This window comes from Lissotriton helveticus, chromosome 7 (assembly GCF_964261635.1).
Source record: "Lissotriton helveticus chromosome 7, aLisHel1.1, whole genome shotgun sequence".
Taxonomy (NCBI): Eukaryota; Metazoa; Chordata; class Amphibia; order Caudata; family Salamandridae; genus Lissotriton; species Lissotriton helveticus.
Genome location: NC_136068.1, coordinates 219,775,196 through 219,797,390, shown reverse-complemented (window position 1 = coordinate 219,797,390; position 22,195 = coordinate 219,775,196). Strand labels below are relative to the sequence as shown.

At 45.3% G+C, this 22,195-nt stretch overlaps 1 protein-coding gene across 13 annotated transcripts in view; it reads left to right on the top strand.

Moving 5' to 3' along the window:
* Nucleotides 1–22,195, top strand: part of SPO11 (SPO11 initiator of meiotic double strand breaks) — a 749,185-nt gene that overhangs the window by 638,955 nt on the left and 88,035 nt on the right. The window lies entirely within an intron of this gene.

Here is a 22,195-nt window from a genome sequence, read left to right as displayed (position 1 = left end):
TGTGGCTCACTGCTATATTTGGGTGTTAAACTCGTACTAATGAGGGGCAACCAATTCCCAGACAGTGTTACCATATTAAAAATGATTAAATAATTAATTAATACTATAACAAAATGTGTTGCCTTATGCTGCATAATTTGCCTTTTTTCTTGCCACATAATTTACTCAACCCTACCACATAATTTGGCCCTCTCCTGCTGCATAATTCCAGTGGCCCTGAACCTACCCCTTCTCCAGTGCATGTCTCCTCCATCTATTTCTCTCTTCTCCATCCATTCTTTAATGTTTGCTCCCCCCTGCTGCCTGTAACAATGGATTTAGGCCCAGATCTCCGTACTGGGGTGAATGTATGACATTGTTCTGCATTCTATCCATCAACTGTTGTTTTTGCATTTGTCACCCCGAGTGGGACGGGTATGCTCAGACATGAGTCCCGTGCTCTCCATGCCACTGGAATCAAGCTATCTTGCCTTCTGAGAGCTGAAAGCCCCAAACCGGTCCTAGGATGCTTGTTTCCAGTCCAGGGAGGACCTGGCTTGGCAGTTCGGGCTGGACTGTTCCCATCGGGCACAGGGTCAAGACTGATTTGCATATGGCTGGGTTCAAACTGGAATGGCATGGTGAGCAAAAAAACGATGGATTTAGGCCCAGATCTCTGAACTGGGGTGAGTATATGACATTGTTCTGCATTCTGTCCATCAACTGTTGTTTTTGCATTTGTCACCCGAGTTGGACGGGTATGCTCAGACGTGAGTCCGGTGAACTCCAGTCCACTGGAATCAAGCTATCCTGGCTGATTAGGGCGGAAAGACCGAAACCAGTCCTAGGATACTTGTTTCCAGCCCAGGGAGGACCTGGCTTGGCAGTTCGGGCTGGACTCTTCCCATGGGACACAGGGTCAAGACTGATTTGCATATGGCTGGGTTCTAACTAGAATGGCATGGTGATCAAAAAAACGATAGATTTAGGACCAGATCTCTGCACTGGGGTGAATGTATGACATTGTTCTGCATTCTGTCCATCAACTGTTGTTTTTGCATTTGTAACTGGGACACACCATTGTGTTTACTATCCTCCCACTCTCCCTCTTTCTGTAGCTGATTCTGTATGGAAGTATACCTGTACCACTGGGACATCGGCATCTTTCTTACAATAACATCGATAATTAGCTGCCAAGGTACGACACAGCACCAAGATGTTTCATTTCTTATGTTAAGCAGTGTAACATGTGCTTGCTATTGATAAAAGTCATGAAAATAAACAACTTTCTTGCTAAAACAGCAAGAAAGTTCTTTATTGCATGGTACGTTCTCTAAACACCACACATAATGTACAGCTCTACACTTTCTTGTTTAATTTCGATACATATTGCCTCCTCCTGACTACATTTCAATTTACATCATTCAATTGCACATTTCTTTGTCTTTTTAAACTATGCACATATTTTTCAACAGTTGCTCTTCACTGTTAATCGATTAATACATACAAACTATTATAGCAATGTAATTCTTGTTTCACCCTGATTCCTCGTCTATGTCACTTTTCTACTTGTAGTGTTCCTTGCCAGAATTGGGCCGAAGGAGGCGCAGCACAGACCACACACTCGCTCTTTATGTGTGACAAAGGCCGCTTTATTGAAGACAGGTGTATCTCACAATGTTGACCTTGGCCTTTGCCTTACAAAACTACACCTCACTATACATTTGTTCATCTACTTGCCTCCTCTCCCCAACACTAAGGTTCCCACTCTTATATCCTTTCCTTGTCCTCTCCAGCTTTTAAGCTCAGCACTTTGCCATATTATTTTCTGTCATCTTTTCTTCCCATCCTCAATGTATTTCTCCTTTACACCTCCTGACACTCTCCTCTCACCAGTTGCCTCATACCAATTTCTTTAATATCCCCGCCTACTCATTTGTTCCTGTGAACCCTCCTCTAGTTGCTGTTCTCCGTTGTCTGTTTCTTCCCCACGCAGCCACAGTTTGGCCCTTTCTATGGTATCCTTTCCTTGTCCTGCTGTCGTTTTGCACATCCTTTGTTTGCTCATCAGCTTCAGACCAATTTCCTTATGCTCCTTACTCCTACATTGCTCTTAGTTCAAACTTTGAGTTATGGTTTAAGATGGTTTTAATAAAATAGCATATTTGTAACCCTACTTCATGCGTGGTACATTTGTTCTTATCAGCTATGCTTTTATTTACATCTCCACATATAGGCACTAAAATGAAAACTTCACTCGACAATCAATACATACATACATGGACATATACATACATGAATAGTTGTTAATATATTGATTAACAGTACCTGTACATCTCACACACTCAAAAATGTATTAAGCAAAACTTGGAAGCAACAAAAAAATCATTCACACCCTCACCAATGGCCAGATATTTAAAACAAGCATTTGCAATGCAATTGGTCTCGCATTTGTGAAAGTTAGAGCGCTTGCTGTTGAAAATAATAATGTTTTTTACTTTTGGTGTTTGTATGCAGTGGAATGACGATATTTCCATAGTGCTATTGACATTCATATGACCTCACAGAGCTGCTGGACCAGAAAATAGGAAACAGGTTATGAGGGAGGGAAGGCAAAAGTAATATGCTAGCTGAACAGGGGCGTCCCCTCCGCTAAGGCGGAGGAGCGTTGCCTCACTGCTCTTCGTGCACTAGTTAGAGGAAAAGTAAAATGATAATAACCAGCATTTTTATCATTTTAGTTTTCCATTTTCCGGATGTGGGTGGGGCTGGACTGCCAGGGCAGAGGCCAGTAGGAAGATTGGTTGCTCACTCTAAAATGTGCATAAGTAGACTGTGCCCCTCTAGGGCCAAACATAACAGTCATGCGCACTTATTCTGCAGGCTGCATTACAGCCTAGGTGCAGAACATGCCCAGACCCCCATTTCCCATCTGAGAGCTGAACCACAGTGTTCAGGCCATTCACAACGCTGCTTTGCAGCGTTGTGATCGGCTAGGGGAGTTAGGAGCCTGGGTGCTTCCTCGTTCCTGCTTCCCAGGAGCAAAAGGCGGCAGCAGCGAGCAAACCGAGAGGCGGCAGCAGGCTGGGTGGCCGGCCTGAAGGTAAGTGTTTTATTTGTTATTATATTAATTTACACCCCTCATCATCCTCACCCGCTCAGCCACCCTGGTAAATAGAGGCTGCCACGGCATGTGAAATGTAAGCAGGAACAACATGGTTACCTTAACACTTTTACACTTAATTTTCAGAAATCAATGAGTGTATTTGCCTGAAAAGTTAAGGATATGACTACATGGCCCGGAAGGGACCCATTTCAATGTCCATTGCTTATACTTTACAAAATGTAAGCAGTATGGTTTTAAAAGACCACATCCCTGACCATAGAGCCGATCTACACATTATATAAACTAATATAAGGAAATCAGCTGATAACGATCACATTAAACGTTTTCCACTCTACGCATCAACCAGGTATTGCAGTACTTCGAGGAATGGTGCACTTCCCGACCCGGGGAAAACAATGTTGTTCAAATAAAGACAGAAAATAAAAGTATTGCTTCACTGGCAAACTCTGTAAAGTGGCACTACTTCCTTCCTGGTCATTACAGATACTATTTACAGTCCTGAACCTTCATATGATCACCTAATACAGTTTCGGAGCTGCAGCCTTCATTTCCTTCGATTAAACTAATTAAACGAACACACAGAAGAACCCTAACACAGGGTGCAAGTATCAAAGGGCTTCAGAATGCAAATCTAGCTTATTTGGCAAAAAAGGAGGAAAGTTGAAAAATCCTAATATCTGAGGCAAGAAACAGTGAAGTCCACACATACAACAGAACATGTAACAACACAACAGATGCTGCATACACGACCCAGTAGCTGATGCTTGCGCCTGTTAGTGGGCCTCAAGGTACATACACCTCAGCAAAAATTGCAATAGCATAATTCTTAGTTAATTTCATTAAAAAAAAGAAAGGAGAAAAAGGCACAATGTGTTTGCTAGATGTGCAGAAGGCCCAGGATGTTAGGGGGAGAAGCGGTGTTCTGCCAAACCAGCCGCTTTTGTGGCTCAGCTGACAGTGCATTAAGAACGTACTGTGCCATAGTTACAAATAGTAATGGGCAGAATTTTCTTGGCTCAAGCGTAGGTTAAATGTTCGAAGCAAAACCAAAGGGGATGATGGACGGAGTGTTGAACATTGCAAGCACTCGCCCCCAGTCAACTGATCTGGGTTTATTCCATCATCATTCTTTAGCTCACTCCGCCACCCCAGTTCAGACATGGCCGTATGCAAATCAGTCTGACCCTGTGCCTCATGGGAACAGTCCAGCCCGAACTGCCAAGCCATGTCTTCCCTGGACCGGGGACCGGTTTCTTGCTAATCAGCCGTCAGCCAGGCTAGCTTGAATCCAGTGGCAAAGTGAGCAAGGGACCCACGTCTGGGCATACCTAGCCAACTAAACTAAACAATGGATTTAGGCACAGATCTCTACTGGGGTGAATGTATTACATTGTTCTGCATTCTGTCCATCAACTGTTGTTTTTGCATAGGTTAAATGTTCCACTGACTTGTTATGCGTAAAGGATTTTTTTTGTTTTGGGAAAATTAGGAAACATTGAAGTTTCAACAAATATTAAGAATTAGAGATGATATGAAGAAATTAAAATTGCCTTTAATGGGTTTTTAGTAACATAATTTGGAGTATGTGTTAGTGCCGTCATACACGTGGAGATATAAACACCACATAGTTGTAAAATGTGCTAGGTGTACACAAACACATGCAGCGATCTTGCACCATGTGACATGTTGCCTCTTAGAACTTTACGTTGCGAGACAGTGTTCTTCCTGTGAACCCTTTTATTATGTTAACAATCCAATATCTATTACAACAAAAGTCCCTTCTGAACAGACCTAAATATGGAGGTAGAGAGTATTTTGTGCAATGAAAATGATGGAGTAGCTACACGATTGTGTTCATGTGGAAGGAAATGGAGACATCATGGGATGAGCTTTCAGGTATTTATGTGGCAGCAGTGGCACAACCTTCACACCTGCAGACCCCAGTCATATCGAGTCAGCTTCTTTTAAGGCTGCAAGTTAGGAGATGCAATTTTAAAAATCTCTTAGGTCAAAGATAGTGTTTACCATTTCCATCCAGGTGGAAATTTCAGGTTGAGGCAGGGGTGTATCACTGCTCTCTGCAGTCCCTGTGGAGCAGCAGGGGTTCCATTCAGCCCAAGCCCTATGAAAATCTGCGAGAAATATGAGTATTAGGAGCCCCTCACCACGTTCTGCAGGGGAGCCCCATCATTTGGGGTACTGTCACTGCCAGATTTGTACCGAGAGGCAATGGTACCAGCACAGAGTTGTGCATTGTGGTAAAGAAAGTACCTGTTGTAATATGCAAAGGTGTCACATTACATTTAGGGGCCCTGTAGGGCGCCGGCTTCTGTACAAGGCAAAATATGTAAAAACATGGACAGGGAAACGATTTGATGCATGCCAAGTTAAACTCAAAAGGGACGAGGAGATTTACAAAAACGTAGACTTTACCTGTTTCTGTCTCCTAGATTGCAGTCCTATGCAGTCCGTGGGATCGTCAGCAGGCTTTTCACGCAGTTATATGAACGTGAAAGCTGGAAGGCAATGGAATTTATAGAGGCACTGCACTTCCGGTGTGAGATGTGAAATGCGCATATTCAGGCGGGAGTGGCCAGGTGCTGCCGCCATTTTGAAAGTGTTTGTTAGATGCATACTCTGTGAGATGATTAGCAGTTGGTGAGATGCAGCAGGCGTGTAGGTTAAGGCCCCGCTGACTGCTCATCCTGAAGGAATGATTAACCGAGGTTTGTACTTTAGCTAATGGGCTTGTTATGTTAGGTGCGTGCACAGAACATGGTGTCCAAGTGAGAAGGAGCTACAACTTAGTGGTGGCACCGGGAGTCTGTATCTGCTCTGGAAGGACATAACAGGGTAAAAGAGTAATGAGAGGGGAGCCATGTAACGCCATGAGGTTGGGAGCCTAATAAGCCCAGTTTGTTTAGCCTAGGGGGCCCATGTGAAGGTCATGCTCTAGTATTGCCGCTGAGCTTCATGAAACATGAAGCGTGTCAGCCATGAAGTGGGCTCCGTGCTGATAAAAGGTGTGTGACCACACACGCACCCACAGAAGTGCCCGTTATACATTGAAAAAAAAGGCGCTGTGCCATATTTAATGATAAAGCGTGATATTGTTGGGTGCCGCGCTAGAAGCACTTTGTGTTAATCTAAAACAAGCAAGAGGGAGGAGGAGGCAGCCGCAACTGAGGAGAGATATATAAAGAGCAGCTGTTCCGAATAATGAGGAGAGGGATCAAGCATTGGTAGGAGCAGTTTCAGAGCCTAAACAAGCAAAAAGAAAAAAGAGTGCTGAGAAATAAATAACATGATGAGTAAGACCACTTGTAGCAGGGAAAGTCCTGTTGGGAGGTTACAAAAGTAAAAAAGAAGGGACTACTGAGCATATTAACTAATGACAAGCAGCCATTTACGAGCAACAGTAAAAGGAGCCAATTAGAAAGATTGGTGGTGCTTCAAGCCCAAAGGCTAGATACAGCATGTCTCGAAGAGACAGCGCAGGCACTGCCTAGGCAAGACCTAAAAATACCTGGCTGTACAATGAGCAACAAGGATTCGTTACGAACCTACAACCAATGCAATCAATAGTTTCCCAGACTTCTTGTTTACACTTCACTTACAGCTAACCAAATTGGGGTTCAGCATTGTTACCTGAGTCCTCATTCATCACCCTTCATTTTTTATCTCACTACAGTTGTAACAGACTTATGCTAATGTTTCCTAGTGCAATTAATACTGGATGTTAGTTATGATTTTGTGGAAGAGGAATCTAATAAAATATGTCTAGGCTATTTAATCTAATTTGCTTGCATCTTATTCAATGGCTTTCCTACCTCTACTTGTGTTTTTCCCTCCGTGGAGCATAGCTCCTTTACAATCCTTTGATTGAATGATTTACATCCTTTCTCTGCTCACATTCAGGAACCTTTTTTTTTTTTTAGCACTTCGTGGCAATGCATGTATTTTCTTTCTTGCTATCTCCAGCTGTGCTGCTTCCCTATCACATTCCCACCCCCTGGTCTTCATGTTGCCCTCTTCGCCACAAGCTCGTCTGTTGCTTCCCTTTGTATCTGTTTTGACATTTCATTTTGAACACGAAGGGACCGTGAATTGAACTCCTGACCCTGGAGATTTGTCTGCTGTCAGTTTTTTGTCTCCCATCGACCTGCGCTGATCCCTGCAGAGTGCCTGCCTGCCTACCTTCCCCCGCCGAGTCCTCCTGCCGCCGCATCGCAAAAACATCAGCGGCCGCAGTTGGGAGGAACTCGGTTTCCCAGGGGGCATTGCAACGGCGCTTCGGAGCGCGTCATCACCTAGCGCCTGGCAGCGCTACAAAGTGGGGGCACGCCCGGCCATCCGTGCATTTCATTTTGAACACGAAGGGACCGTGAATTGAACTCCTGACCCTGGAGATTTGTCTGCTGCCAGTTTTTTGTCTCCCATCGACCTGCGCTGATCCCTGCAGAGTGCCTGCCTGCCTACCTTCCCCCGCTGAGTCCTCCTGCCGCCGCATCGCAAAAACATCAGCGGCCGCAGTTGGGAGGAACTCGGTTTCCCAGGGGGCATTGCAACGGCGCTTCGGAGCACGTCATCACCTAGCGCCTGGCGGCGCTACAAAGTGGGGGCACGCCCGCAACACGAGACGCGAGCGGGACGCCCGAACTAAGCCCGGACCAAGGGCGGGCCCGTCTAAGCCCGTCCAAGACCATTCAGGACCGGACCGGGCTAGCCCCCTAACAGCTGCCCTACAAACAGTAAGGACTTGTACCTTTACGTATTTACTGACTGCTCCATCCATATCCAAACCATATTGTTAATATTCTTGCTCCATGATACCTACTATTGGATGGATGCCTCATGCTGAACATTGGACTAACTATCTATTTACTATTTATTTATTGCTGTAGAAATAAAAGGCTTCAGTACTGCCCGTAGATTTTTAATATGGCCACCCCATGCAAGGGTGTTCTCAATCCGTTAACCCCGTTGGGGAGGGCTAACACGAAAGGACCCCTTGATGCCTACCTAATAAAGAGGGTTGCAGCTATAGATCAAGAGATTGCTCTCGTGGAAAGACGTTTGTCTTTCGATTCGCAGAGAAGCAAACTTTCCCCAACAGACATTTGTACTCGAGTCATACCCTCACCTACACAGATAGGCACACCGATATACCTAGATGTCCCGCTCATATTCCAAGAAAACTCACCCCCACAAATTACAGTAAATAGTCCTTCTCCTAGTGATGTACCTGTGGAACTCTCTTCGGATCTCTCATCATTAGAACCTTCACTGTTACAACTCCCTGCACCAACACCCAAGAGAGCTCCTGATAAGCCACTATCTGATAAACCGTTAACAAGGGCACATTTAAAGAGGAAAAGGGGCTCGCCTTTGAAGGGGAGAATCTCGAAAGTACCTAGAATTTCGAGAAAACCTATTTCAAGAAAACCCCCTCCAAATAACAGCAGAAAAATTTCAGAACACCCCGAGTCTCTTAATAACCTATACACCCCTGTGCAGGTAGATGGGTCCTTCTCTTGCACCCTTGAAAACATAGAGCATCTCATGAAAACATTAGTTATGTCACTGGTAGAAAGAGTAAAAAGATTGGGTAATGATTTGACCAACCTGTCAGCTGTAACAAATGAAAATACCAAATTGTTGAGTGAAAACAATAAACTTCTGACAGAATTGTCACTCAATACGAAAGCATCTAGTTTTAAGGTACCCCCGCCCACTGAAGGCCAGCAGCCTGATATAATGGCTCCCGTATTAAATGCAGTTATGGCACATCCCACACTACATCATAATCCGAAGGATACTCCAACTAACGGGAGGGTCAAGGAATCTGCTCCACCAAAGAGTGCTAGGCAGGACTTACTTAAAACAACACTGGACACCACAGCGGCTAATCCCTCAGAGACAGAGGGAACTAAACCCACCGAAAAAAAGGCTGAGGGAATACCCGCGCTACACAAAAATACTCCTCCTAATAGGCCCAACTTGCCCAGGGAACCAAAAAATGATCAACCCAGCCAGAGAAAGAACCCTAACATCTGTAAGCATATTGATCTATCCCCTGATTCTGCCCCTTTTGTCATCATACTCACAGGTGTACCCGAGCTTGTAGAAGGCAGACGGGAAGGTTATTATGATTTAAAAAATAAGGTCACACATTGGCTTATAAATAACAGACCATTACCACCGCACTTGGAGGGGAAATAGCGAATGTAAGGCGTCTATGGTGGGTGGGGAAGAGACCAAAAGATATTCCGGGAGATGTGGTTGTGATTAATTTTAGAGATCACAGGGTGGTGACACACATCACAGATTGGTACGATATCCGGGGGGCAAATGGCATTTCTTCTAGGGACCTAAGTTACTTCTATCCCCAACCACTAGTTGCTCCCCGGTACAACGGTAATTCTTTCGATAACTCTTCACACTGCCCCTTTGTTCCCTCGTTATTGGATATGAACATTGGACCTGGGAGGCCTCTGTGGAATATCCCGAGGCCCAGATTGCCTAGACGAAACCATAGCGCCTGGGGGAGGCCAGGTGACCTTATCCCGCGCCCCTCATACTTGCCATATTGGCAAATCCCTCTGGACAACAGATACAATGCTCTGTCAGGACTTGAAGACCTAGACTGACAGGCAACGTTCTCTGTAAAGGAGGAGACACCATCATCAATTAAAACATCACAATTAGTATCCCCATGTATTTTATCATTGGAAGAGCCAAGCTTGACAGCAAAGGATAGTCTAAGGCCATCTATAATGGCCTTAAACATGGTGGGAGGGTCAGTGTCGTTATTAACTGGGGAAAACATAAAGAGAATACATTTAGACCCTCATACAGACCTGTATCAACTCCAATTATCCCCAAATGAACATAATTTCGTTCCCCCCACGATAACAGCGGACTCATCACATGCACCCCCTTTGTATACTTCTAAACTAAATGGGAGACCCGGACACAACCGTGAGAATCTCAGTAATAACTTTCACACACTGCTCTCATGGAATGTGGCGGATCTCGGAAGTAAAATTACTTATAAGCCCTGGTTGGATATTATCCAAAAACATGGTATACTGTGTTTCCAAGAGACATGGCTCTTGGAGGAAGCTCATCTGTTAGGATATCAGACCTTCCACTCACCGGCTATTCCATCCACCCAGGGTCGCAATAAGGGGGGTCTTTGTACCTATGTAGCAACTACAGGGGATGTTAAAGTGGGCAAATTCCATTCCAGCCAGTATTTCCAAATACTATCACTCAAGTGGGGCCTCACTCATAATATTATACTAGTGAACTTCTATAATAATATGTTAAGTAATGAGATGGAGCCTACCATGGCAAAAATCTCGAGTTGTATCAACCGAATGTCAGAAGAACTTGAAGGGGAAAGAATGATTGTATGGGTGGGGGTATGTCACTGTTACAACGCAACTTTTACGTCGGAATGCTGTTACAACGCAGCTTTTACAACGCTGGTTCCATTACATCGGATGCCATTACAACGCAGGATATTACATAGCAGATGCTATTACAACGCATACCATTACATCGTAAGTATTGGTAAGTATATAATGTTTTTTTATTTTTTTTAATATTATATAATTAATTTAATCATTATTAATTTTAAATAAATTAATTTATTTATATTTTTTAATATTATAAATTATATATATTAATTTAAGTAATTTTTTAAATAAGTATGAGTATAGGAGTATATGATTTGGGGTACTGAGGTATATGTTTTGGGGTGTTTGGGTATTTTTAGGTTTTAGAGCAGGGTTTGGGTTTTGGGGTACAGGGGTATTTTTAGGTTTTAGGGCTGGGTTTGGGTTTTGAGGTACAGGGGTGTTTTTAGGTTTTAGGGCAGGTTTTGGGTTTTGGGTTTTGGGGTACAGGGGTGTTTTTAGGTTTTAGGGCTGGGTTTGGGTTTTGGGGTACAGGGGTGTTTTTAGGTTTTAGGGCAGGGTTTGGGTTTTGGGGTACAGGGGTGTTTTTAGGTTTTAGGGCAGGGTTTTTTTAGGGTACAGGGGTGTTTTTAGGTTTTAGGGCAGGTTTTGGGTTTTGGGGTACAGGGGTGTTTTTAGGTTTTAGGGCTGGGTTTGGGTTTTGGGGTACAAGGGTGTTTTTAGGTTTTAGGGCAGGGTTTGGGTTTTGGGGTACAGGGGTGTTTTTAGGTTTTAGGCAGGGTTACAGGGGTGTTTTTAGGTTTCAGGGTAGGGTTTGGGTTTTGGGGTACAAAGGTGTTTTTAGGTTTCAGGGTAGGGTTTGGGTTTTGGGGTACAGGGGTGTTTTTAGGTTTCAGGGTAGGGTTTGGGTTTTGGGTTACAGGGGTGTTTTTAGGTTTCAGGATAGGGTTTGGGTTTTGGGGTACAGGGGTGTTTTTAGGTTTCAGGGTAGGGTTTGGGTTTTGGGGTACAGGGGTGTTTTTAGGTTTCAGGGTAGGGTTTGGGTTTTGGGGTACAGGGGTGTTTTTAGTTTTCAGGGTAGGGTTTGGGTTTTGGGGTACAGGGGTGTTTTTAGGTTTCAGGGTAGGGTTTGGGTTTTGGGGTACAGGGGTGTTTTTAGGTTTCAGGGTAGGGTTTGGGTTTTGGGGTACAGGGGTGTTTTTAGGTTTCAGGGTAGGGTTTGGGTTTTGGGGTACAGGGGTGTTTTTAGGTTTCAGGGCAGGGTTTGGGTTTTGGGGTACAGGGGTGTTTTTAGGTTAAATTAAATTTATTATATTATATTAATTACATTTCTTAATTAAAATAATTAAATTAAATACATTATTTTAAATAATTTAATTTAATTACAATTTAAAAAATATTTAAATTAAATTAATTTCATTATATTAATTAAATAAAATTAATTACAATTTTTATTAAAATTAATTTAAATAAATAGATTTAAATTTATTAAATAAAATTAATTACTATTTTAAAATGTATTTTAATTAAATTAATTAAATTAAATTAATTAAATTAACTTCATTACATTTTTTTCAAAAAGGTATACTTACCTATACTTACGATGTAATGCCATGCGTTGTAATAGCATCTGCTATGTAATGCCATGCGTTGTAATGGCATCCGATGTAATGGATCCTGCGTTGTAAAAATTCCGATGTAACGGAATGCGTTGTTATAAACCGCGTTGTAGTGACACCAATCCATGGGTGGGGGATTTTAATTGTACTATCTGCCCGTCTCATGAAACAGATTTGTGCGGTCTGTCAGACTATGGGGAGGATGGTCCCATTCACTTCTCCCACACTAAGATGGGGTCTCTGCTTAATGATATTGTTTTTCATTTCGATTTTTCCTTCATTAACCGGATCTGCTCACCACCTGTCCCATTTGAGCCAACCTTTAACGGTCGGGGCTGTAACTCGACGATAGACTTTGCCCTAATTACCCCTGTTATCCCGGGATTCATAAGCTTCTGGGAAATTGGGAAAGACTTATTGTGTGACCATTATCCACTGACCATCGGTGTAAATGTCACAGGGCTCCATAGTAGGAAAGCGACTGAATGCACCTATCCACATAAGATCAATCTAACTAAAACCAACGGATATATTGTTAAATGGGAAAAGATCCAGCCCCTAGTGTTCTTACAAAATGTGCTCACATCGTGTGCTGCTGACTTTTCAGCATGCCTAGAAGAACATAATGACCCAAAGAATGTAATGGTTGCCTTTTCAAATATACAGCACCACATTAAAAATGTGTTGGTCCGAGCACCTAAAGGGAATACTAAAAAGCCCCAAGGGTGGTTTAATAGTAAGTGCACTACTGCACTGAAAGACTTAAAAAGAGCTCTGCGCTCAATTCCAAAAAACCCAGACCTAATACGTGAGACCAGGAGGTCATATAAACTATCCATTAAAGAAAGAAAGTTGATCCTGAAAAAGGAGGCATGGGAGTCATCACTGGAGGCATCAAGGCAGAAGAATAGCCCTGCCTTCTGGAGGGTGGTAAAATCTTTATATCAGTCAAGGGACAATGATAATACCATGGACTTAGCCATAACGGGTGAAATGTGGGTAAGTCACTTTAGACAATTGTATAACCATTTGACCCCCGGAGAAAGTAGTACACCATTAGTCGGGGCATATTCATCGATAGAAAGGGGACCACAAAACAGTGCTACAGAGCATTCCCCAGCTCACCCATTTCCCATTGACCTATTATTCACCGTTCAGGAAGTCCACGATGCCATTAGGGAAAGCGCTCCAGGCAAAGCTCCAGGACCAGACTGCATGCCGGTGGATGTTTATAAAGCAGAACCGGACTTTTGGGCTCCCTTACTCACAAATGTGTTAAGTATGGGAAATTAGAGTGGGTTTATTGATACCTGGACCGACGCTATTGTGGTCCCTATATTTAAACAAGCATTGGCATTGCCAATAGGTCTCGCTTGTGGGACCTTATAAGTATTTAGTTTTGCAGCACAATATCCTTGTTGCAACAAGGACATTGTGCTGCAAAACTAAATACTTATAAGGTCCCACAAGCGAGACCTATTGGCAATGGCAATGCTTGTTTATTTTTACAGGTAACTACAAAACAACTAAAGGCAACAACGTTAAGGGGGAACAACAAAGAGTGGGGGATGACATAAATAGAAGCTAGGAAGGCACGATAGAAAAAAAATAAAATAAATGGCAATGTGTGCTCTGACCTCATGGTTTACCCCCTTCAGAGTAGGAGAGATTTTGGGATAGAAGTTTCAGTACACAATGGGTGCAGGTACAATAGACGGGAAAAAAAGGACTTCCGTTTTTTTATTGTGTGTATGTAAAGCGCTCTGATACCTACGGGTCAAGCTAGCGCTATATAAAAACTTTTAAAATAAAATTAATAAATTATCGTACAGGTGATGCTATTTAAATATTTTCATATGTATTTAGGAATGTGCTGCTTATAACCTTTCGGACACTTAAGCACTTCGGCATTGAGTGCACATAAGAGGAAATAGACGTAATGCCGATATTCAGAAAATTAACCCATTCGCTTCTGCAAGCATAATGAGCTCTGAGCGCCTTTGACGTGAGCCCAGCATTGACGCGATACCAGCAGTCTCCAGACGAAGAGCTGATATTACACAATTACCACGGACGAGCTGAAAGCCCTACACGAGGTTTTCCAGCTTGCGTGTAGAAACAATGCACAATTGACACCCATTACAGATTTTGCAGCTTCCCTGGGGCACAGAATCGTAGCTTCAGAAGTCTTTTGTTTCTGTTTTAGGACAGGGTATCAGTGCGAATGTTGTTTGATTATACGAGGACAGTGCCTTGCGAGTGTAGTGCTGGGATTCAATGGTAAACACACGCAAAACCTCCCGGACATATGTTTTATGCGAATGAAGCCTGACGGAGGCGGTAGCAAAAAAAAAAAAGCCTTTGATGCAGCAGGGGGCGGAGAGCAGGGGGCGGAGCGGGAAGAGCTGCTGGCGTGGGAGGGTGATTGATGGGATACAAGCGATTCCCTTAAGCAAAAGCAAATGGTGGGGGCCTGAAGGAGGAGGGCGTGCGAGGGATGAGTGAGGATGGGGTAGCAGGGGAGGGAACACGGCCTGGGGGAAGCTGGCTGGGGAGGGGGAGGAGAAATCCAAGGAAGGCTGTGTGCGGGGAGAGAGGGGAGGTGCTGGAGTTGAAAGTATGGCCCATAGGAGGGAGGGAGGCTGATGCGCGTTCGTGTTTGATCACGTGGTTCACGTGAACTTGATGAAAACCGCCAGCAAAAAGCTGGTGGTTTCATGAGGATTTTCGCTACTTGAATTCTCGCTCCGCTCGATGCGCTTGCGCGCATCGATAGGTCGCGAGACCTAAAAAGGTAACAGAGACGACCCTACTTGTTATAGGCCGATATCACTTTTGGATGGTCTCATGAAGGTGGCTGGAAGAATAATCTTAAAGAGAATTCAACTCTGGGAGGAAGACCACAATGTGGTTTCCCACCTACAGTATGGGTTCAGAAAAGGTATAGGGACAACAGAACAGTGTTTAAATTTGTCCCTCCTTGTTTCCAAGTACACACATGCCAAACGCGGAGCACTTTTTATAACTTTTATTGATCTTAGCTCCGCGTTCGATTGTGTCGACCACGCCTTTCTTTGGGCAACACTGGGAGAAATGGGTATCGACAATCGTATCATTACCTTCATTAAAGAGCTCTATAAAGACGCAGGGGCTAGAGTGAGGTATGGGAAATATGGGGAATGCTCGGAGAAATTCCCCATCACCAGAGGGGTGAGACAAGGGTGTATACTGGCCCCATTGCTTTTTACATACTACATTAATTCCATCGGCCAGCACCTTTCAACCTTACCTAATGACTACCCAACTGTTAAGGGCTCTCCGGTCCCAATCTTATTATATGCCGACGATGCGGCTATAATGTCCCAGACTAAAGTTGGCCTACAGCGGGTGGTAAATAAGTTCACGTGCTATATGAGGGACAGAGGTCTCAGAGTAAACATCTCAAAAACCTTCACGATGCCCTGTACCCAGAAGATCAATAGAACTCCCTGTACCATATTCCTAGACAATCAAAAAATAGCCACAACAGATAAATTCTGTTATCTGGGAATCTTGTTTGACAGACGGTGTCGCTGGCAGGCAGCCATAGCTGCCAGGAAGTTGGCTTATAGCCAAACCATAGGTGCGCTGCGCGCTTTCTCTGATAAAATTGGTGGTAAGCCCGTTAAGGAGCTGACCCAGATTTATCGAGCTAAATGCGTATCCACGGCTACCTACGGTGCTGGCATATGGGGTATTGAGAAAGACCACTCCCTACAAAGGTGCAAAAACCAATTTATTTGCTATCTTCTGGGAGTGGCTAAAAGCACCTCTACGTATATGTCACACACCGAGGTAGGGGTTACATACCTCAATGATATCATTAAAATGTCCCCCATTTTGCTATGGCACAAGGTTTGGGTTACACAGGAAGCCAGATTTAACAGAGACCTTATTGAAGATTGTTTAGCCCTAGAGGGGGCAGCTAATCTTAAATGGTTATCTTATGTGAGATCCATATTCACTGAATTAGGCCATTCAGAGTTTTTTGATAACCCTACAACTCTAGATGGGCTATCAAGATCAGCTTTGAAAAAAATGATAACCACCCACCTAGAAAATGCCAGATGGAATAGTGAAAAATCAAGACGCACAGTGTTAGATTACCAGGCAATTACACCAACCGAGGGTCTTCAAACTTACCTCGTCCTGGTACAGAGTCCATACCTTCGAATGCTGTTGACCCACCTACGTTTGGGTTCCTTTTTCCGCATGGTTACCTTACCTAACCTTAATGACTGGTCCTCTACTAAACTAATATGTCCTTGTGACAGCACATCGGTGCAGTCCAACATTCATATTATGTTTTTTTGTAAGTTATACACGAACCCCTGAAAACAATTTCTGATGCCTTTGTTAAAACGATGGGGGTTTCGAAAATGTAGACCAGCATACCTGAAGATGCTACAGTTGGAAAGTGACCATGTTGTTTATGCCGTCTCATGTTTTCTAAAAACGGTAATAACATTTAGGAAATCATTGTATTAAATTATCTTCCTGTCGTGTATTGCTATCTGGCATTAATGAAATGCTTGTCTTTTATGGTTTTTTATTAATTTTATGAGATGTTTTTTAATGATCAAGTAAGCGTTTATTTTGTATTGATTATGTACATGTCATTTTAAATGTTGTACGTATAAATGTTTTTGTAGTGCTTTTATGATTTTAACTGAAAAATCGAATAAAGCTTACTTTGACTTTGACTTTGACTTTGACATTTATGTCATAATTTGTTTTTATTTAAACACCCACTTCCACCCTTGCTCCCTTCACCTTCTTCCCTGTTAATCTCTCATTTAATTTTCCCTCCACCCTGCCTGATGTACAATTGCTGGTCCCACCACCACCCATTGTGCTTTATGTTATTTTTCCTTCCTTAGAGGGCCTGGCATGTGCAATTTGATTCTGGGCAGCTTTTTTTTTAACTCACTTTAATACACATTTAACTTATTATTTTTTATTTACTGCTCCAAGATTGGTGTCTGCCAACTTGGAATGGTAAATTAAAAACAAAATGTTTTTGCATCCATGATATCATACTGTATGTCTACAAATGCATGGTGATTCTATGTCAGGACCGGAGGCTCCGATTATTCTTTTCTTCCTTCGCTTTAATTTCTATATCCAAAACACAGCAGCCAGAAAAGCAATAAAAATTACTTTTTTTCTCAACAACATAGAGAAAAACAACATTTTCTTCTTAATCCAAACAAGCAAACTTGATCAAAAACATCAACTCCCATGAGACCATAGGGCAGTGCAGCAACAGAGTCCTTCCACAATGTCCATGAACCATAGAAAGCACCTCCATCTTGTGAACCCCTCCTCTTTCTTCGCTGCTTCGCAGCTCAGATGAGTCACTTTTTTCCTCTTGCTGTCTTTTTTTTCCAGATTTGTGCATATTTGGTTACCTCCTGGTCCCGGTTTGTTGAGGGCGGGGCCCGGATTAGTTGTGGGATTAATTGTGGGGTTTTGCTTTTTCAGATTCCCCTTGGCCGCGGGAGCGTTTTGCTCCTTTCGCGGCTGTGCCCGTTTGTTTGTTTGCGGTCCTTTGATCTGGCCGCTAATGGGAGCTCCAGCATCTCGTTCGTCTTGTGGCACATCTCTTCAGAAAGGGAGACGAGCGGTCTTGCGAGCCTTGTCCCCACACTGCCACACCTTGAACGCCCCCTTGGGGGTTCGTATTTTCCCACACTCTTGTTACTTCTACGCCCCGGTGGGGGTCCGTATTTGCGGCGCTGCCGCATTGAGTACCTCTGGGTGTGTCTGCATTTAGTAGCAGCTGTTCGTGCGCGCTGGGTGGCGGTCTAAGGCCCGTCAGGCATCTGCGCGTGCGTGGGGTTTTCCTCTGGGGCCTCTAATTGCGATTCTTGTACCGCGTTCACACATTTTGCGGTATTTTCAGTGTCGCCCATAGCCTTGCCTGCACTTTACCCCACAAAAGCAGGTTTTCGCCTTGTCAAGTATAAGAGGCTCTGTAGCACTTTGTTCAGAAGTTCCCCTGGGAGCCTGCCTGAGTGTACTGTCTTGTTGGTCTGTTGTAGGGCCCCCCACGCCAAAATGAGCCAGTCAGAGTTTTATGAGGAGGTGCAGGTTCAGTACCTGCCTTTAGATGATCAATTTTTTGAAGCAGTAGACAAGTCCATCTTCAGATGGTCAAATGACGTTGTGGGCCCATGGAGGAGCGTCTGTCGAACTGCATTATCGTGGAGTGTTCAAAGTTGGCATTTGCACATTCACACCCTTCGGGTCGGTTGCTGCGGCCCCCCAGGAGGGGCCCCCAGTACTTAAGAAGAGTCGCATGGAGGGGGATTTGGGGGGGGGGGGTCGCAGGGGGTAGACATGGACGCTTTTGATTACCTGAAAAGTGCTTTCCTTGCAAAGACGTCTGTGCCGCCACCTGCCTCAGCCCCGGCTCCTGCGGGATCTGGGGCCCTGGACCCTCCGTCGCCGGAGGTGGATTCTCCAGGGGATTCTGATGATGATGGTGAAGGGTCTTCTCGGTCTTGGCCCCTGTCCAGTTCTGCTACTGAGTTGCCCCAGGATTCATCAGGCATGCTTGACCCGGATGAAATTATTCATACGTTGTCGGCGGCCTGGGCCCCTGGGGACAAAGTGGCGAAATTTGTGGTGGGACCCCTCCGGAAGCCTTTTGAGGAAGAGGTAAGGGGGTGTCTATGGGCAGAGTATCCCCGCCCGACTTTGGATGGGAAGGTGGCCCACACTCCGGGGCTGGACTCCAAGATGGCCACCTCCTTGTCCGGTAAGGGCATAGACCGCTCCTGGTGTTCCTGCCAGGATAAGCTGGTGGATGCGGTCGGACCATTAACAAAAAGTTTAGACTTGGCGGAAGAGGTGAAGGTTACAGGGTCAACCCTCTCACCCAATGTTCTTTCGAACTGGTCACGCAAACTGTGCCCTCTCGACGGAGCGGTGGTGTTCCCTGGTAATTAAGTTGGACCCCAAGCTGGGTGACCTGGTGTCATCTGAAACGGGGGCAGTGGCACAAGGGGGGCTCTTCAGGGACCCCTTTGTGAAAGAATTAGGGAAGTTTGTGGCCTCTTTCACGAGTTTGGACAAGGCCCAGTCCAACATTAAGCGTGTGTTTCAGTCTCGTTTTTCTGGCGGGGCAGGTCGTGGCAGAGGCCGAGCGACCGGCCGTGGCGGTCAGCAAAACCCCGGCAGGGGACAAGGCTCCGGGAGAGGGCAGTATAACTCTACGGACAACTTTACCAACTTTTATCCGACCAGAGGTCAGAAATTTCGGGGCCGCAGAGGATACAGAAACAACGCAGGAGGCCCTGCTTCCAACGGTAAGTCTCATTCCTCCCTCTCAAGTCCAGATTGGGGGTCCGTTGGCGGCCTTTCGCGAGGCCTGGAGGGCTATCACAAGCGATGTCTGGGATTTTCAAACCATTTGAGGGTTCCACATAGAGTTTTACGATTAACCCAGACAAACAGGTTCCCCTCGTCCTATCAGTTTCTCAGAGGCCGATGCGCGTCTCGTAGACTAGGAGATTTCCAAGCTCCTACGCAAAGGGGCAGTCTGTCGGTCGGACCTGCACCCCCTTGGGTTTATTAGCAATATCTTTGTAGTAAACTCAGGAAACATGATGAATGTTGAGCTTGAATTTATTTGTAGAAAGATCTACACAGCTCATCATCTGCTGGTCACATTCATCTCACAGGTCAGTTCACTCCCAGCATTGAAACATAAGAATCCACGGTAGACCTGATGCAGTGACATCATAAACACAGTGACAGCTGTGGTAAAGTATCTAAGTAGGATTGCATACATAACATGGAGCATAGAATATAACAATCTTCCTGGTGGAGAAAACGAACAAGGGCGGCGTCCGGTCATCAACTTGAAGGAGTTCAACGGTTGGTTGATCATCTGTCATTTCAAAATGGAGGGGATAAATCTCCTTCGGGATGTTCTCCTTCTGAACGATTGGATGGTGCGGTTGGATCTCAAGGACTCGTATCTGGTGATCCCGATCCATCCTCCCTATCGCCGTTTTTGCAGTTTCAGTGGAAGCAGCAGGTGTACAAGTTTACCGTCCTGTTCGGTCTAACCTCGACTCCCTGGTGCTTCACAAAGGTCCTCCACCCAGTGGTGGAGTTCTTACGAAGCCAGGGTGTTCGGATGATCATCTATTTGGACGACATTCTTCTCATGGCCCAATGCCCTCACAAGTTGACCTTTCAATTACAGCAGACAGTTTCCCTTTTACAGGGCATGGGGTTCATTATCAACGGCGACAAGTCGATACTACTCCAGACTCAGAGGATAGTCTTTCTAGGCTTTTTGGTGGACTCGGTCCACGTGGCTCTGAGTCCTCCTTCTCGGAAGATTGCCAAGATTCGGCACCTGCTTCGACAGACAGTGTCCAAGTCGCACACTTTCCTTTGTCAGATTGCCCGGGTGGTGGGCCTTCTCTCCTCTTCCATCCAGGCAATCTTTCCAGGGCCCTGTATTTTTGCCTTGCTGCAATGCCTGAAGGCGCATCATCTCTAGAGAGATCAGGGAGAAGATGTCCTGTTGGCTCTCCCATATGGATGCCTGGAATGGCAGGGCCATTTTCAGGACCGCCCCCGACATTGTGATAGAATCCGATGCCAGCAGATCGGGGTGGGGTGCCCTCTGCAGCGCTTTCTCTACTGGCGGCGCTTGGTTGTTAGACGAGCAAGCACTGCATTTCAATTGTTTAGGACTTCTGGCGGGTTCTTTCGCGGTCCGGTGTTGGACCAGGGACAGAGTTCGGTCCTGCATCCTTTTCTAGATGGACAATGTCTCGGTGGTGCGTTTTATCAACTGTCTGGGTGGTCCTCGGTCTCAAGCCTTGGCGAACTTGGCAAAGGAGTTTAGGAGTTTTTGCCTGGAACACCAGATATCCGTGACGGCAGAGTACCTTCCGGGCCAGGCCAATCAGGTAGCCGACTGGCATTCCCGACACCTTCGGGATTCCAGCCTGTGGAAGCTGGACGTTCAGGTTTTCCGTGGCTGGACAGCCTGTGGGGCCCATTCTCAGTGGATCTGTTTACATCCAGGCTGGGCCATCAGCTTCTGAGGTTTGTCAGTTGGAGGCCGGACCCTCTTGCACAGGCAACGGATGCCTTTCTGCAGGAGTGGGTTGAAGAAGCGGAGTTATGCGTTTCCCCCGTTCTCCATGATTGTGTGATTAGCGGCCCAGGTTTGCCATCTGAAGGCGGAGGTGGTGTTGATAATACCGGTTTGGAGGTACCAAGTTTGGTTTCCTCACCTTCTTCTGAATCCGGTCGGGGAGCAGCATCACCTGATCACCCAGGGTTCTCTCCACCTCATGGCTTGGCGGTTTCAGGTGATGCTGGTCGCTCCCAGGTCTTTCACACTCGGCTGAGTCCCTCTTATCTAAGGCCTGGGCCTCAAGCACCTCCAAGCGCTATCGATCCGCCTGGAGAAAGTGGCTACATTGGTGTCTTCGACGGGACTTGGATCCCGTGGTTATGGGCGTCGTTCCCACACTAAATTTTGGGACGGAATTGGCGATGGGACGGTTTGGCATAATGCTATGCGTTCGGCTATTTCAGCGGCCCACTGTCCGGTGGACGGTTTCCTGGTGGGCGAGCACCCTTTTGTTTGTCGGCTCTTGAGGGGTATTCGGTTGGCCTTGCCTCCAGAGCCGCGGTATTCGGTCTTGTGGGACGTCAATGTAGTTCTCAATTTATTCCTGTCCTGGCAACCAAATAAATATCTTTCTCTGAAGGAAATTTCGGCTAAGTTAGCCATGTTGCTATGTCTAGTTTCTTGTCGCAGGGTCTCTGATGTGCATGCCCTGGACATCACTGAGAGGGTGTTTTCCCCGGATGGAGTGAAGTTTACGATTGGCCGCCGGACAAAATCAGCTGCGAGAGCGATTTCTTACCCGGCTTTTGTGGATGTGCCAAAGCTTTGTGTTGTGCATTGTCTGAAAGTCTATGAAGACTTGACCTCTGAGTTACGCCCTCCGGGCGAGAGACAACTT